Below are 15,206 nucleotides of genomic sequence, written 5' to 3'. Positions count from 1 at the left end.
CAGAGCTTCAAATCTAATGAGGAGGAGAGACCATGGGACAGAGTATTTATTACACTAAGATACAATACTGGTTAGACATGAGATATACACCTTGGAACTCTGGGTCATACGTGACAGCAAACCCAAACCCAAGTGGTTTAATTTTGGCTCAAATGATTGAGGAGTCGAAGTCAGAGCTGGTCAGGTACAGCATCACAAAAGCCTCCTCACACAGGGCCACCAGGACAGTACTTGTCTTTCTGCTCTGCTTGCTTGCTTTTTGTGTCAGCTCCACACTCAGAGCAGGTTCCACTCCTAATCTCTTGCCTGTAGCAGTAAAGAGCCTGGCATACATTATGCTCAAACCTAGAGAGAAAGGACAGTGTTTCTCTCTTTCAAAAAAGTAAAGGTTTCATAGCGACTCTAATCGGCTTACAATGGGTTATGTGTCCTTTCCTGAGACAATCACAGTTTAGGAGTAGGAGATTAGCTGATCACTTTAGCTAATCAGGAATTGACTCCCAGAGCAGAAGGCAGGACCAATGCCAACCAAACCAGATGGACCAAGTTAAAGAAGGGTGATTCCGATAAGAGAAACAAGAGCCACAAACACATAGAGCCCTTACCTTGTACCAGGCACTTCTAAACCACCGAGATGTATTCATTCGTTTTCTCCAGTTAACCTTAGGAGGTGGGTACTGTTGTTATCTTAGTGCTAGATGAAGAGCTTGAAGCAAAGGTTTCTTAACGACTTGGCTCAGGTCTCCCCACACAATGAACTAGTTTGTTAGAAAAAGGGAGAGTACCTGTCGAATGGCAAAAACAAGGGATGCCCAGGACACTGTGAAAATCAGAGTTAGAAACGGAGGCATTGAAGCTAAAACCTGAAGGAGGGGTGAGAGTAAGCCAGGGTGTATGTAGGAGCAGGATGACAGGAGTTGGAGATAAAGGTGTTGACCAAAAATGTGCTCGAGGATAAACAGGAGCCAGAAAATGAGGACCCTGCAATCCATATAAGGAGGGTAGAATGCTATCCTGAGGGCAGTGGGCAGCCATGGAAGATTTTATTCAAGACACTGACAGAGCATAAGTATTGAGTGTGGGGAGTATGAAAACAGGGTAAAGTACCAAGTAACAGGTTCTTGCATTAAAAGTTTATCTTGCCCCAGTTTTAGTTCCCAGTTTCCAGCAATCTCAGGTACCTAAAATCCCTAAGATTATAACCATCAGACATATTACAATTGAATATCTGTTGACATATAAATGTGTTTATTATGGAACAGTTGAGGGACTAATTGCATTTATCATATATTTTAACCTAAAATTAGTAGTGTACAAAATAGCCTATATGGAATAATTGCATTTTGTATTACAAATAATACATGTGTTGAAGAAGGTATGGAAGATCATGGTAATTGTATCTGGGTGGAGCGATTATAGGGTTCTTTTCGTTTCTTTGCTTAAAAATAAACGTTACTTCTATAATGAGTTTAAAAGGCAATTTTAAATGGTTACATGGGAGTTATAAAAACATTGCTAATTGTAAACAATTCAAATAATACATAACTATATACAGTAGTCCCCCTCTATATCGCGGTTCACTTACTGCGGCCTCACTTTATCGCAGGATTTAAAAAAATATTGTATTTAATTATTTATCACAAAGTTTTTGCTATATCACAGGATTTTGTGGTACTGTATACGTATGTTGTTAAAGTTGTGTAGGTTTAAGAGTGTAGAATATGTTTAAGAACATAAGCAGTGTTTATAAAAGTGTGGAAAAGGTTAATAAGGGAGTGGGAAAGATTAATAAGGGACTGGGAATGGTTTATAAGTGTGTGGGAAGGGTTTATAAAGCCTTAAAATATATATAAATACTAAAATAAATGTAAGGTTCCTTCTTCGTGGATTTTCACCTATTGCGGGGGGCGGGGTCTAGAATGTAATACCCACGGTAAGTGAGGGAATACTGTACAGTAAAGTGTGAAGCAGCCCTCTCAACCCATAGAAAATTCTATTTCTTTTCCAAGAGGAAAAATAATCATTATTAACAGTTTGATGTGTATCCCTCCAAATAGATCTGGATAAACATATAATATCATATATATATATAAATATGACATATCATATATATGTATTTTGTGTCATGTAATTGATTTACCTCATCTATTATTGTGGAACATTTGAGTTTTTTCTAATTTTCCTTATTGAAAACAGTACTGTAATAAAACTCCTTGTATCGTCGTCGGCAGCCATCCGTCTCGAGAGACGATGGTGTTGCTTCTTAAGAGTCTATCTGCACCGCCGAGAATGGCTGTGCAGTCCAACTCGGGAGTGACACAGTATCTGTCTCCTCCCATGTTGAATCGACATCTTGCGATGACGCTGGAGTGTCCTCTTCAGTGAAGCTGAAGCTACAGAGCCTGGGCAGGGTGATATGGAGGGTCTGCTGTTGCCCATGCAGCGGACCCCCCCTCTCTTCGCAGCTGAAGGGTCCAAGGGAAAGACAGAGTCAATACAGCTTGGCTTTAGGTGCGCCGCAGGAGTTGCCGGTGTTGACTACAACGTCAAACCGCCTTAGGGACTCCGGCTCCGGATTTTCTGTCGGGGTTTACTCCCTTAGCCTTTCCCCTGAAGAGGTATGCCGCAAGGCAGCGGAGGTTTTTTGGAGTCAGAGTTTTCCTTCTCTGATGTGCCCTGACTGGAAGATGGAACCAGCGACACTTAGCTCGCAGGCCGACGCTCAATCCACTGAGCCAAACCAGCCAGGGGTAAAACTCCTTGTATATATATATATATATATATATATATATATATATAGCCTTTTGTATATATGCAAAGATGATTTAAGATTAATTTTTAAAAAACTTCTCAGGCCAAAAGGTACATACATTTTAAATTCTGACAAACACAGCCAAATTGCCTCCTAAGAGACGAGTCCCATTTATATTCCCAGCAGCCAGCAGTTAATGACTGTTTCAGTATGCTCTTATTAAGCCTAGAGATTAGCAATTTAATTTTGGTCAGTGGGTAAACAAATAGCATTTTATTCCACAGAACACACTTTGGAAAACATTGTTCAGTAATTATTCTTGGGTTTTGAGTATTAGCCAGTAAACTATTTTTATTTCAAAAAATTTTAACAGTCCTTCCAAAATACTTATTATCGGAAACCTTTGTACAGAATATTAATTCACTTTTTTGACTTAAAGGGAATATTATCTGAATTAATTTCCAGCTGATTAGTTATGAATCTAAATTATCATTTCCAACAGGACTAGAGAAGAAGTATAAAGGTAAAGCTGGAATGTATGGTGATCCCAGAGTATACCTGTAAGCTGGTGCTTGGAATGATCTGTGAGATGGACAAGAACAGAAATACTTATATATATTGCCACTTTGGAAATTTTTAAATAATAGTTTTAAAAGCATTCTGCTTGCTCATTGCATAATGCCATGCATAGAACTCCAGAGGAACTGTTTCTTATTCAGTGCACAGGACAGCAAAGAGAAGAAATACATTATAGAGATGTTTGGGAATTTGCATGAAGAAAGAGAGGAAACCATAATGGAAATGCTGATAGAATCTTGGTGGTGAATATGAGCAACTGAGGGAGGGGGCGGCCCAATTCTCAGCGGCGGTACAATGAAAACACATGAGCTAAGCTTTGTCCAGGGCAGGCTGCTTCTTTAGAGGAGGCGTTGCTTTGCATAAAGATTATACTATAAATATTTATGGACTGCATTCTAGATCTCCATGGTTCTGCCTCTGCTTCTGTCCCCTCTCTGCCCCTGCTGTCAGGATCCAAACATGTAACAATTATTGAACCATCGTGGAGAATCCAAGAGGTTATGCAGGAAGACATAATCTGGAATCCAAGGTGGTCAAAATTCATGGTTCAAGGTCAGGCATTTAATCTCATGGTGATGAGTAGAAAATTTAGTGGTGTTCCCCTTGAATAGGAGCCTAGTTCTATGAGGTAGATACCATCCTTGTTTTGCAAAGGATGAAACTGAGGCTTACAGAGGTTAAGGAACCCATTCAAGGTCACATAGCTTCTATGGAGTCAGCCACTAGGGTGGTCCCCAAGGATGCCCCTTCTTCTGGTGTTTTCACCCTATAATCCCCACACTGTGACTATGGGCTGCATTTAGTGACTCACTTCCAAGGAATAGGACAGAAATGATGATATGCCACTTCCAAGGTTAAGCTGTAAAAAACACTGTCTTTTTGTGTTTCAGTTTGGGGAGCTTATAAAGTGTTGGAAATAGTGGTGGTAGTTTCCCAACATGTGTAAGCACTGAATATCACTGAATTATACACTTAAAAATAGATAAAGCAGCACACTTTATATTATATATATTTTTTACAACAACAAATTTCAGAAAATAAACAGAAACACTGCAACTTCCATCTGGGGACTCTGAGATTCCTCTCTCTGCAGGGAGCCAGCTGCCATGTTGTGAGTAGCCCTTTGGAAAGGCCTGAGTGGCAAGGAACTGATGTCTCTGGCCAAGAGCCACAAGGATCTGAAGCCTGTCAACAGTCACAGGAGGAAGGTTGAAAATGGGCCCACCTTAGCCAAACCTCAAGATGAATGCAGCCTTGAAGAGAACCTGAGTCAGGGGTACCCACTGAAGCCATGCCTAGATTGCTTACCCTCAGCAACTCTGAGATAGTAATCTAAACTGTTAAATTTAGGATAATGTGCCATGCAGCAATAGATAACCAACCACTATTAACTGGAAAAGCTGGGATTTAGACGTGATTTTGCCTGTCCCAGAGTCTGAGGTCTTAATTCATTCATTATTTATTCACTCACTCAAATTTGTCTTGTGCCTATGTACCTGGTATACACCATGCTAGAGACAATATATGGAGTGATATACTAAACAGGGTCCATTCTACATAATGACTTCATATCATGGGATCGATTTGCCATTTAGGCAGAAATGAGCAGTTGCAGCCGCACTTGTTTCCATCTACTGCCTCGGTTAGCACATGAGTGCTCTCCCCCTTCCTTCCTTCCTTCCTTCCTTCCTTCCTTCCTTCCTTCCTTCCTTCCTTCCTTCCTTCCTTCCTCCCTCCCTCCCTCCCTCCCTTCTTTCTTTCCTTCCTTCCTTCCTTCCTTCCTTCCTTGGCTCTGCATCTCCACTCCGGGTGGAGAAACGGCTTTTCCAGACTGTAGCAACGCTGGAGGCACAAACACTGCAGGGACACACCTGGGCACTGGTCTTGCTTCCTCTCCCAGAGGAGAAAGAGGCCTTGCTGATTGACTTGGGCTACAGAAAGAGAAGAGTCAGTTGCTTTAAAATGTTCTGTGAAACACAGGGCATAGATAGGTTGTGTAAGTTCTTTCCAAAGTCTCTAAAAAGATGTGTGGAATGGGATAGAACTGAGCTTCTTGAAGCCCAAGAGAGGCCCCTTGCAGGATGGACTCTATGCAGGCCCAGTGGAGAATCTGGAGGGAAAGGGACACTTCCCTGAATAGGCCACATGTGCGTTTACTCTGGACATCTGTCTTGCAAAGAGGGGGATTCTGTGTCTCAGCTAACTAATTTGGCTCTTCCTCTAAGAGTGCCGTGGGGGTGTTGTCTGGTCTCTTTCCTTCTCACCTTCTCATCAGTGCTTTGGGTATTATTACTCTCCTGCTGGTGAAGATGACAGATATTTAGTAGTCCCTAATTTGTATAAACAGACACACATCAAAACAAGATAGACTTGAGTCCTAAACATTTTTCAGCAAGTTAACCATGTTAATACTTGTCATGGAAGAGGTGAGTGCTCGATTTTAATTTAAACCTGAATCTGTCTAGATTTTTTAAATATATTTTATTTATTTATTTTTAGAGAAAAGGGAAGGGAGGGAGAAAGAGAGTGAGAAACACCAGTGTGTGGTTGCCTCTCGCATGCCCCCAACCAGGGACCTGGCCCAAGTTGCTAAAAAAAGCTCTAGTGGCCTTTTGGTGGCTCTCAACAAAAATTTCTTTTCTTTTTCTTTATTTCTCTCCCTTTATCTCTCTCTGTTTTCCATCTTTCTTTCCTCCCTCCTTCCCTTCCTTCTTTCCTTCCTTCAGCAAAGCACTTTCAGCAGTAAATATGCCCCTTTAGGAACTGTCCCTAAATCATAACATATCCTTTGGCATATCTAAGTAGGAAGTTATCTCTAGTCAAGTGTCCCAAATAGCATCTGAGTCTTCTGCTTTTTGTGTTAGTATTAAATAAGCCAACCATATGGAGAGATTTTTTAAAAAGTCTGATATCCCTTTAAAGATCTAGAGCTATTAAGGTGAGAGAGGCATGGACACTGATCTTCACAGTAACTTCATGACTAGAGGCCCTGAGCCATACAGTCAGAGATGGGGATGTATGCCATTTCTAGGGAAATCCTCATCCCCAGCCTTTCTCTCTGTTCTTCCTCTGTCTTCCTGATCTCCCTCAACACCTCTAAGTCTGTCAAATCTTTAAGAGAGGTCCAAGCTGTTGATTTTGCAGTAGGGATAAAAAGCTTCAAGTGCAATTACTTTCAGCGGCAATAAGGAGTGAACAAACTAAGTGAATTTAAATGGAGATAAAAGTGAGGTATCAGAATATTGGTTGATGCTACTGACGCAAGAAAGAGTCAAAGATGGTGAGAGAAAGGCAGGGTGAAGGCAGAGACTCAGTGAGGGAGGGCTGACAGACAAAAACCAGCATCTAATTCACAGCTCAGCCTCAGGCCAGCTCCACCAGGTATGTGTTGACGATTAAAACAGCATCTCACCAGTCTCCAATTTCCTATTTTTAAAAAGCAGGAATCGATACTGAGAATCAGCTAGATTCTCTCATTAGAGAAATCAAAGAATCTTACACAAAGCAACAGCCATTTATAATTTCCTAATTGTAAAAACAGAACAGATTAATTAAGTCACTTTAGAGAATCAGATAACTGAAATGTGCATAAGCTGAATGCCCAGTGCAGAAATTATTGTATTTAGAAGGCAGACAGCAGGAGCCTACTAGATAATAAAGACTTTAGGCTTTATAGGCCATTACGTCTCTATCACAGCCACATGCAATGTGTAAACAATTGGGTGTGGCTAAGTTTCTGGAAAACTTTATTTATAAAAAAAGTCTGTAGGCCAAGAGCTGTATAATTTGCTGACCTCTAGCTTACATCAAGTTAAATAGAAGATACACCTTTTCACCATTCAGATCTTGTGCATCATAACATCTTACAAAGAATTAGGTTCTAAAAGTAGCCAAACAATAGTTAGAGAGGACTTTCAGCCAAGATGGAGGCATATGTAGACACGCTGCATCTCCCTCCACAACTAAGAGAGAATACAACTACCTCAAAACTGAAGACAACCAGAAGTTCCAGAAAACAGAGCTTCATGGAAGTCCAACAAACAAAGATATAAAGGAGAAATACTCATCCAGACAGGTAGGAGAGGCCAAGCCAGGGTGGAGAGGATGCGGTGTGGTGGCGGCACCAACAATGGCTGTGGCTGGCTGACAGAAAGTGCAGTCAGACGTTAAAAAAAAGTAGGGAGGGGCACCTGGGGAGCACTCCTAGCACCAGACCAAACTGTGCAGATCACATTTCCAGCACCAGGGAAAATAAAGCTTCATGGCTGTGAAAACCTGTGGGGGGTGGGGTGGTGGAAGAAACTGCTGGTCTCTTGGCAAAGTCTGCTTGTTTAGAGGGCCCCCTTGGTCCTAGAACTTCTGAAAACCCACCCACTCTGGCAACTAGGGCAAGGGCGACAGCTAGAGAGACGCCAGCCCCATACGGGAAGTGGGATAAGTGCCTGGAAAAGGGGCGAGTGCTGAGCAAGTGGCATTGTTCCCTCCCAGACCTCTCCCCCAGATATAGCACCACAACATGGTGGAATAGGTCACCTAGTACTGACAAATACCTAAGGCTATGCCCCTTACAACATAACAAGTGGGACAGCTCTATCTAATTCACAGAGGCAAACACAGGAGCCTGTCAAGTTGAAAAGACTGAGAAGTATGGCCCAAAAGAGGAACCAGATCAAGGTTCCAGTGGGAGAACTAAGTGACAAGGAGATAGCCAACCTAACAGATGAAGAGTTCAAAACAGTGGTGATAAAGATGCTCACAGACTTGACAGATATGCTTGAGTATGACAAACGTAGAAGGGAAGAATGGAAGGCTATGTTAAGTGATACAAAGGAAAATCCACATGAAACTAATGAAGAAGGGAATGAAACCAGGGTTCAAATCAATGCTTTGGAACATAAGGAATAAATAAAGAGTCAAACAGTACAGAATGAAGAAACAAGAATTGAAAAAAACGAGGAGAGGCTTAGGAACCTCTGGGACAACTTTAAACATGCCAACATCCGAATCATAGGGGTGCCAGAAGAAGAAGAGGAAGAGCAAGGAATCGAAAACTTATGTGAAAAAATAATGAAGGAAAACTTCCCTAATTTGGTGAAGGAAATAGACATATAAGTCCAGGAAGCACAGAGAGTCCCAAACAAGCTAGACCCAAAGAGGACCACACCAAGACACATCACAATTAAAATGCTAAAGGTTAAAGATAAAGAGAGAATCTTAAAAGCAGCAAGAGAAAAGAAGAGAGTTACCTACAAAGGGGTTCCTGTAAGACTATCAGCTGATTTCTCAAAAGAAACTTTGCAGGCAAGAAGGGAATGGCAAGAAGTATTCAAAGTGATAAAAAGCAAGGACCTACAACTGAGATTACTCTATCCAGCAAAGCTATCATTTAGAGTGGATAAAGTGCTTCCCAGACAAGGTAAAGCTAAAGGAGTACATCATCACCAAGCCATTATTATATGAAATGTTAAAGGGACTTATTTAAGAAAAAGATGGTCAAAACTATGAACATTAAAGTGACAACAAACTCACAACTATCAACAACAGAACTTCAAAAAAAATAAAAAAAAACAAACTAAGCAAACAACCAGAATAGGAGCAGAATAATAGCTATGGGGATCATTTGGAGGTTTACCAGCTGGGAGGTGGAGAAATGGGGAAATGGTACAGGGATTAAGAAGCATAATTGGTTGATACAAAATAGACAGGAGGGAGTTAAGAAAAATATAGGAAAGGATGAAGCCAAATAGCTTATATGCATGATCCATTGGACATGAACTAAGGAGGGTGAGATTGCTGGAGGTAAGGGGGATACTGGGCAGAGGGGAGCAAAGGGAAAAGAAATTGGGACAACTGTAACAACATAATCAATAAAATATACTTAAAAAAACAACAACAATTCGATAGTTAGAATTACCCTTCAAGGAAATCCAAAACTCTAATTCAAAAAGACATATGCATCCCTATGCTTATTGCAGCATTATTTACAATAGCCAGGATATGGAACCAACCTAAATGTCCACCAATAGACAACTGGATAAAGAAGATGTGGTATATATAATACAATGGAATGTTACTTGGATATCAAAAGAATGAAATCTAATTATTTGTGGTGACATGGGTGGACCTAGAGGGTATTATGCTAAGTGGAATAAGCCCAACAGAGAAAGACGAATACCACATGATTTCATGTATATGTGGAATCTACAAAACAAACAAACAAAACAGAAGCAGACTCGTAGATGCAGAGAACAAGTTGATGGTTGCCAGGTGGGAGGAGGTTGGGGGTCTGGGTGAAAAAGATGAAGGGATTAAGAAGTACAAATTGGCAATTACAAATAGTCACAGATATGTAATATTTTAAGAACTACGTATGGCACTAGGTGGGTACTAGACTTATGGGGGGGATCACTGCATGAATTATATACATGTCTAATCACTATGCTGTACACCTGAAACTAACATAATATTGAATGCCAATTATAATTGAAAAATAAAAAATAATTTAAATGAAGAAACTGTCTCAAGAGGCAGGAGTGATCAACTCCATTAAATGAAGATGGGGAAAAAGAAAAGAATTGCCTCTTAGATTCTAGAATTGCTTGTGGGAATAGTACCCTACTGAAGGAAGAGCAGGCATATGTCGCCCATACCAACTCCCTTTTAAGCAATTCACTCTGACAACAAAAGAGCTCATGCCACTGGAATTCTCTCTCATGCCAACAGTTTCTCATAACTTTAATGAAAACATAAAAGGAAGTCAGTGTATACAACAGCCTTGAATAATGCATAGCTCCTTTCAAAGGGAAAATCTGGACCTTCAGCATTGTTTTAGATTGCTTTTACTGCCATGTTGCTTAAATATGTATAAAACTAACACAAGTCCATGCAAAGTGCTTTTGCTTATAGGTCATATACAATTCAGAAACCAAAATAAATGTGAAAAGTAAATACAAAAGCAGTAGTAGTCAACTGCATTAACATCATGCAAAGGATGGTGGTGCTCTGCTGTAATTAAATCTGTTTGCAATGTAAACATGTCCCTGCCACAGCCCTGAAGTATGGCAAACATACCACCATGGGGCCTTATTAGTGTATCCACATCACTTACACATCAACTCCCCTTCTGTCCCCCCCTCATTGATGAGGACAGTCACACCACTCAGACAAACAAACAAAATCCCTACAATCCAGCAGCAGATGATCAGAACAGATGCATGTTCGCTGTTTTCTGAGGGGAACTCCAAGTCCCCTGAGAATGCACCCGAGCACCCCAGTGTGAGAACTATTGCTATGGACCCTAGGTTATTTAAGCCTACTTATGTTTCTGCAGTGATTTCTATCCTCCAAACCTCTCAAAGAATTTATTATTTTCACCAATCAGGTGACATTGGCATTTACTTCATTCTTTCCTCCACCTTGATCTCTGGCTCCCTCAGACTAGGACCAAGGCAGGACTATCCCTGGTTCTAACCTGAGTTACAACTGTATGACGAGACAGTCACGTACCTTTTCTTAGCCTCAGTTTCCACACCTGCAAATGAGGGGGTTGAACTCTTTACCCACAGTTCCGCTGGGCCCTTTCTTCTTACATTTGCGAGTTCTGCTTGTATGTCTATGAAAGGATGGGGAGCGTTGCAGATGCAGGACTCCTGCCCAAGTCAGGTATCTTTAATGAAGACTCAGACATGCTGACACAGATATTTGAATAAAATATTAGAGAATGTTTGGCTTGTAAGGGGATAGAAAGGGGGATTCTAAACATTTCTTCCACTTAAATAACCCATTCTTGAGTTCTCACATGGCTCCAACAGGAGGTCAGAATATATTTCATGAATTAAAGTGACTTATGTCTCCGGGGAATTTAGATTTCAAAAGCATTTAACAAATTCCACTTTGAGTTTCTCTCCAATACTTAGCATTAAGCTGCTACCTCAGCCTAGGAAAATTTTCATTTCATATTAGAACAGGCACATTTCAAGAGGACAAAAGCCCAAGATGGGAGAAGCAGAACCCAGGTTGTAGTTCCAAAGTGGAAAATTAAACTTGTATGTGCACTTGACCAACGAATGAAAACCAAATTCCAAGTATTTGAAGAGGAAAGTTGCCATGGCATTTTTGCAAAATGTTACTACTGAGAAGGATAATTCCGTGGTACACATTTTCCGCCCTCTTTCTGCTTTTTCTCCATTTGGTAAAGATCATCTGACTAGTTATGGGAAGAGAAAACTTGATGTCAAGGATACCCCTTCAGGGTTTCTGGGAGGAGCAGAGGGGACGGCATATAGTGGCAGAGGTGCTGGGTCCCCCTTCCTTTATGCGCCACAGCAACTCTGGGGGTGGCTCAGCTCCTCTTCTCCCACATCACAGGGGGCAAGCAATAGTATTAATCAGCCACCACCTAATTACCAGCTAACTAATTAGTGAGGAGAGGAGCTCCCAGATCCCTGCCATGTCTTAATAATTAATCCATAAACTGGTTAGTCTGTCAGCCGCTTCCTTAATCCCTCAGCAACTTCCACAGTGGGCTCTGTCAAACCCAAGAGCTGTCTTCAGTATTTCCTCTCTCAATAACTTTCCTGCTCCCATCACTTTATCAAGTGCTGTCGAATCTACCTTCTGAAGGTCTCTCCTACCTGTCCTCCCCTTTGTATTCTCACTGTTTCCCCTTTGGCTCAGGCCTTCCCACCTCATGACTCAACTACCAAAACACTCTTCCTACTGGGTCTCCCAGCCTATTACCTCTTACCCCTCACCCCAATCCCATCCTCCCCTTTGCTCCCCAAATACCTATGTGAAATAGCTACATACATTATGTCACTCTCTTGCCTAAATATCTTACCTAAATCCTCACTGCCTGTGAAATTAAGAACATTTTATGTAGCATTATGTCTCCTAGGATCTGTACCTGCTGCACTGCTCTGGGGACTAAGCATTTATTAAGTTAACCTCTTCAAGGGAGCCAAACACAAAGGGCTCAGCCCTGGAGTTTCTTTCACTGCGCACACGGTGAGAGCACACCTTTCTGTGACTCCACACACCACGGGTAAATGGTGACAACAGGCTCCTTTGATTACTTGCAGCCCAAGAAGTAGCCTGTACACAAGATCTTGTTCATGTCCCTGGCTCATTCACCATGTTGCTTGATGTTTTGGACATGGTTGATTTTTCTCCCCTCTTCTGCTCTTCTTTCATGATTTTACTGGCAACTTCTCATTTTCCTCCTGCCTTCCCAAATGCCCTTCTGAGTCTCCTTGGCTAATTCCTTATTTCTTTCTTCCCTTTGGGGGACCCAGTAGCCCTTGGCCCTCTTTTCAACCTCTACATTCATGTCCTTGGAGATTTCCATTGGTCTCATGGTTTTAAAGACCTTCCAGGCCCCGATGATTCTGGAATTTATATCTGTAGCTCTGACCATCTCTAAGGCCCAGAAATGAATATCCAATTACTTACCTGATATCTTCATTAACAGGCTGTTCAAGCTCAATACTTAAAAGACAGCAACAGCTTGTTTACACCACCCTAACCTTCAGTCTGCTCCTTCCTCCAGTTTTATTTATTTATTCCTTTCAGACATCTCATTAAATAGCATAATCCTCTCTCTAACTACTCAGGCCAAAAACCTAGGTGACTTCTTAAGAAGATCTGCTCTGATCTCCCAGGTTTAAATTGCAACTGCTCCCCTCCTTGGGTTCTTCCTCTGCTCTACTTTTTCTTTTTATCATAATATATATCATCTTCTCAATATGTCAAATAATTTATTATATTTTACATTTTTTGTTTCTGTTTTTTTCCCTGCAAAAATATAAGCTTTTTAAGGACAGGAATCATTGACTATTTTGCTCACTGGTATATATTCAAGGACATAGAACAAAGGCTGGTCCGCAATATGTGTTCAGTAAATATTTGTAGATGAACCAATGAGTGATGCTCAACTCATCTCTCCCTTTCATAGCCCACATCTGGCCCAGCAACAGCTGTGACTGGGCTCCACCTTCGAAATACACAAGGATCTGACCCCTTCTCATGAACTCCACTGCTAACATGTATTCCAAATCACTTGGATTACTCCAGTAGCCACTCACCAGATCTCCCTGCCCCACTCCTGTCTTGCTCCACTAGAACCCATTCTTGACAACACACAGGAGTTGGAATAGCCTTTCAAATCATAAAGCAGATCATGTCCCTCCCCTGCTCATATGTCTCCAATGCCTTTCCATAGCAGATCATGGTCTGCATAACATCCACCTGCTTTGGCTCCTGCCCACATCTCTGATGTCACTTCCTGCCATTCCTGCTCTCATTCATGCCTTCCAGCCACAGCGGCCTCCTGTCGATTGTTGAACACTCAGCCTTACTGTGGACTCAGTGCTTTACACATGCTCCATACTTTGGTGATTTCCACCCCCCACCCCAGACCTTCATGTGGATCCCTTTTCCCATCACTCAGGCCTCTGTTCAAATGTCTCCTCTTCCGGGAGGCTTTTCTTCACCACCCCAACTGTCACCTTCCACCATAATCAAACATGATCCCTGTTCTCCCCAATTAGTTTTTATCCAGGACACTTATATTGGAAATAAAACTTATTTGATTATTTGTCCATTGAGTGTTTCCCTCATGAGAATGCAAACACCAAGAGGATGGAAATCTTTGAGCTATTCACCGTGGATCCCTCGAGTCTAGAAATGCCAAGCACATGGAGGACACTCAGTAAATGTTTGTTGAATGAATGAATGGTAACCAAGTGAGGTAGCACCCAGTCCTCTCTGGGCCATGCACCGTCTATGTGGGAAAGGACATCGCCTTGTATTAGAGGGATCACTACTATCGAAATATTTGCAAGGCCTGACCTTTTACCACAGCAGGATTCAGGCAGAAGTGCAAACAGCAGACAAGGACTTCCACCGTGGCCACACACGGTCATTCAGACCAAGTGTTGGGTCCTTACACTAATGACTACTTCAGTCTGTGCGTAACTTCTGCAAAGGTCTGTCAAGCAAAGAAGAGTAATAGGAGACAGTGCCTCTGTGGATGCCAATTTAGCTTGAAGGATAATAAGAAAGCCAGTTCCAATTAAGTCCCTCATGGTACAGAGGATAAAATAAACCTGAGAGAATGAGCAAGAGAAAGAAAATTATGTCCTACCAGGAGATGCCTTTTATTGCTATGTATTTATTTATTTTATAGCCTTTTATTCATTGTGGAGCTTACACAAAACTCTCAGCCCCTAAGAGCAAAGGCAGGGAAATTCTATGTTTTAAGGGATTAACAGAAAAAGGAGATCTAGAAATTGGCAAGGTATTGATGTGAAGAAAAAGTTCCTAATCTCTGTTGTCTTTTTGCTGGAAACTGACAGCGGAATCTCCTGATAGAGCAAGCTTAGTGGGGGTTGAAAGAAGACAAAGCTCAGGGTCATAAAACCCAGGATGAGTTCTTGCTGTGCTACAGACTCCTGGGCAGCTCAGTTCAGTTAAACTCCCCGAGATCCATTTTCCTCATCTATAGAGTGATGGCCTCATTTTTCTTTTTACCATTATGCTCCCTCCTCTAAAGGATTTGTTTGAGACAGCTGTAAACAGAGATTATGACACAACCTAATCAATCTACCTGCCAGAGTTACTGTGAAGATGTGAAAGGACTCCACGAAGGGTGAACAAGGTGGTGTCGTTACACTGCCACCAGGAAAATAACCATTAAAAGTCTCTGGATCCAGACTGGACTTTGGGTGGAGGGCACACAATAACATAAAACAGATGTTGTATTATAAAGTTGTACACCCAAAATTTATATAATATTGTTTATCAATGTTACCGCAATACATTTAATAAGAATCTAAAAAATAAAGTCTCCAGATCCAATGTCATGGGGTTACACTGG

General features: G+C 41.5%; 1 protein-coding gene across 8 annotated transcripts in view; it reads right to left on the bottom strand.

The window, feature by feature from the left end:
* RGS6 (regulator of G protein signaling 6) overlaps positions 1–15,206 on the bottom strand; it is a 464,067-nt gene that overhangs the window by 238,640 nt on the left and 210,221 nt on the right. The window lies entirely within an intron of this gene.

This window comes from Furipterus horrens, unplaced genomic scaffold (genome assembly GCF_987537825.1).
Source record: "Furipterus horrens unplaced genomic scaffold, mFurHor1.1.pri manual_scaffold_3, whole genome shotgun sequence".
NCBI lineage: Eukaryota > Metazoa > Chordata > Mammalia > Chiroptera > Furipteridae > Furipterus > Furipterus horrens.
Note: the sequence above shows the minus strand (reverse complement) of the source record. Positions and strands in the feature narration are given on the sequence as shown.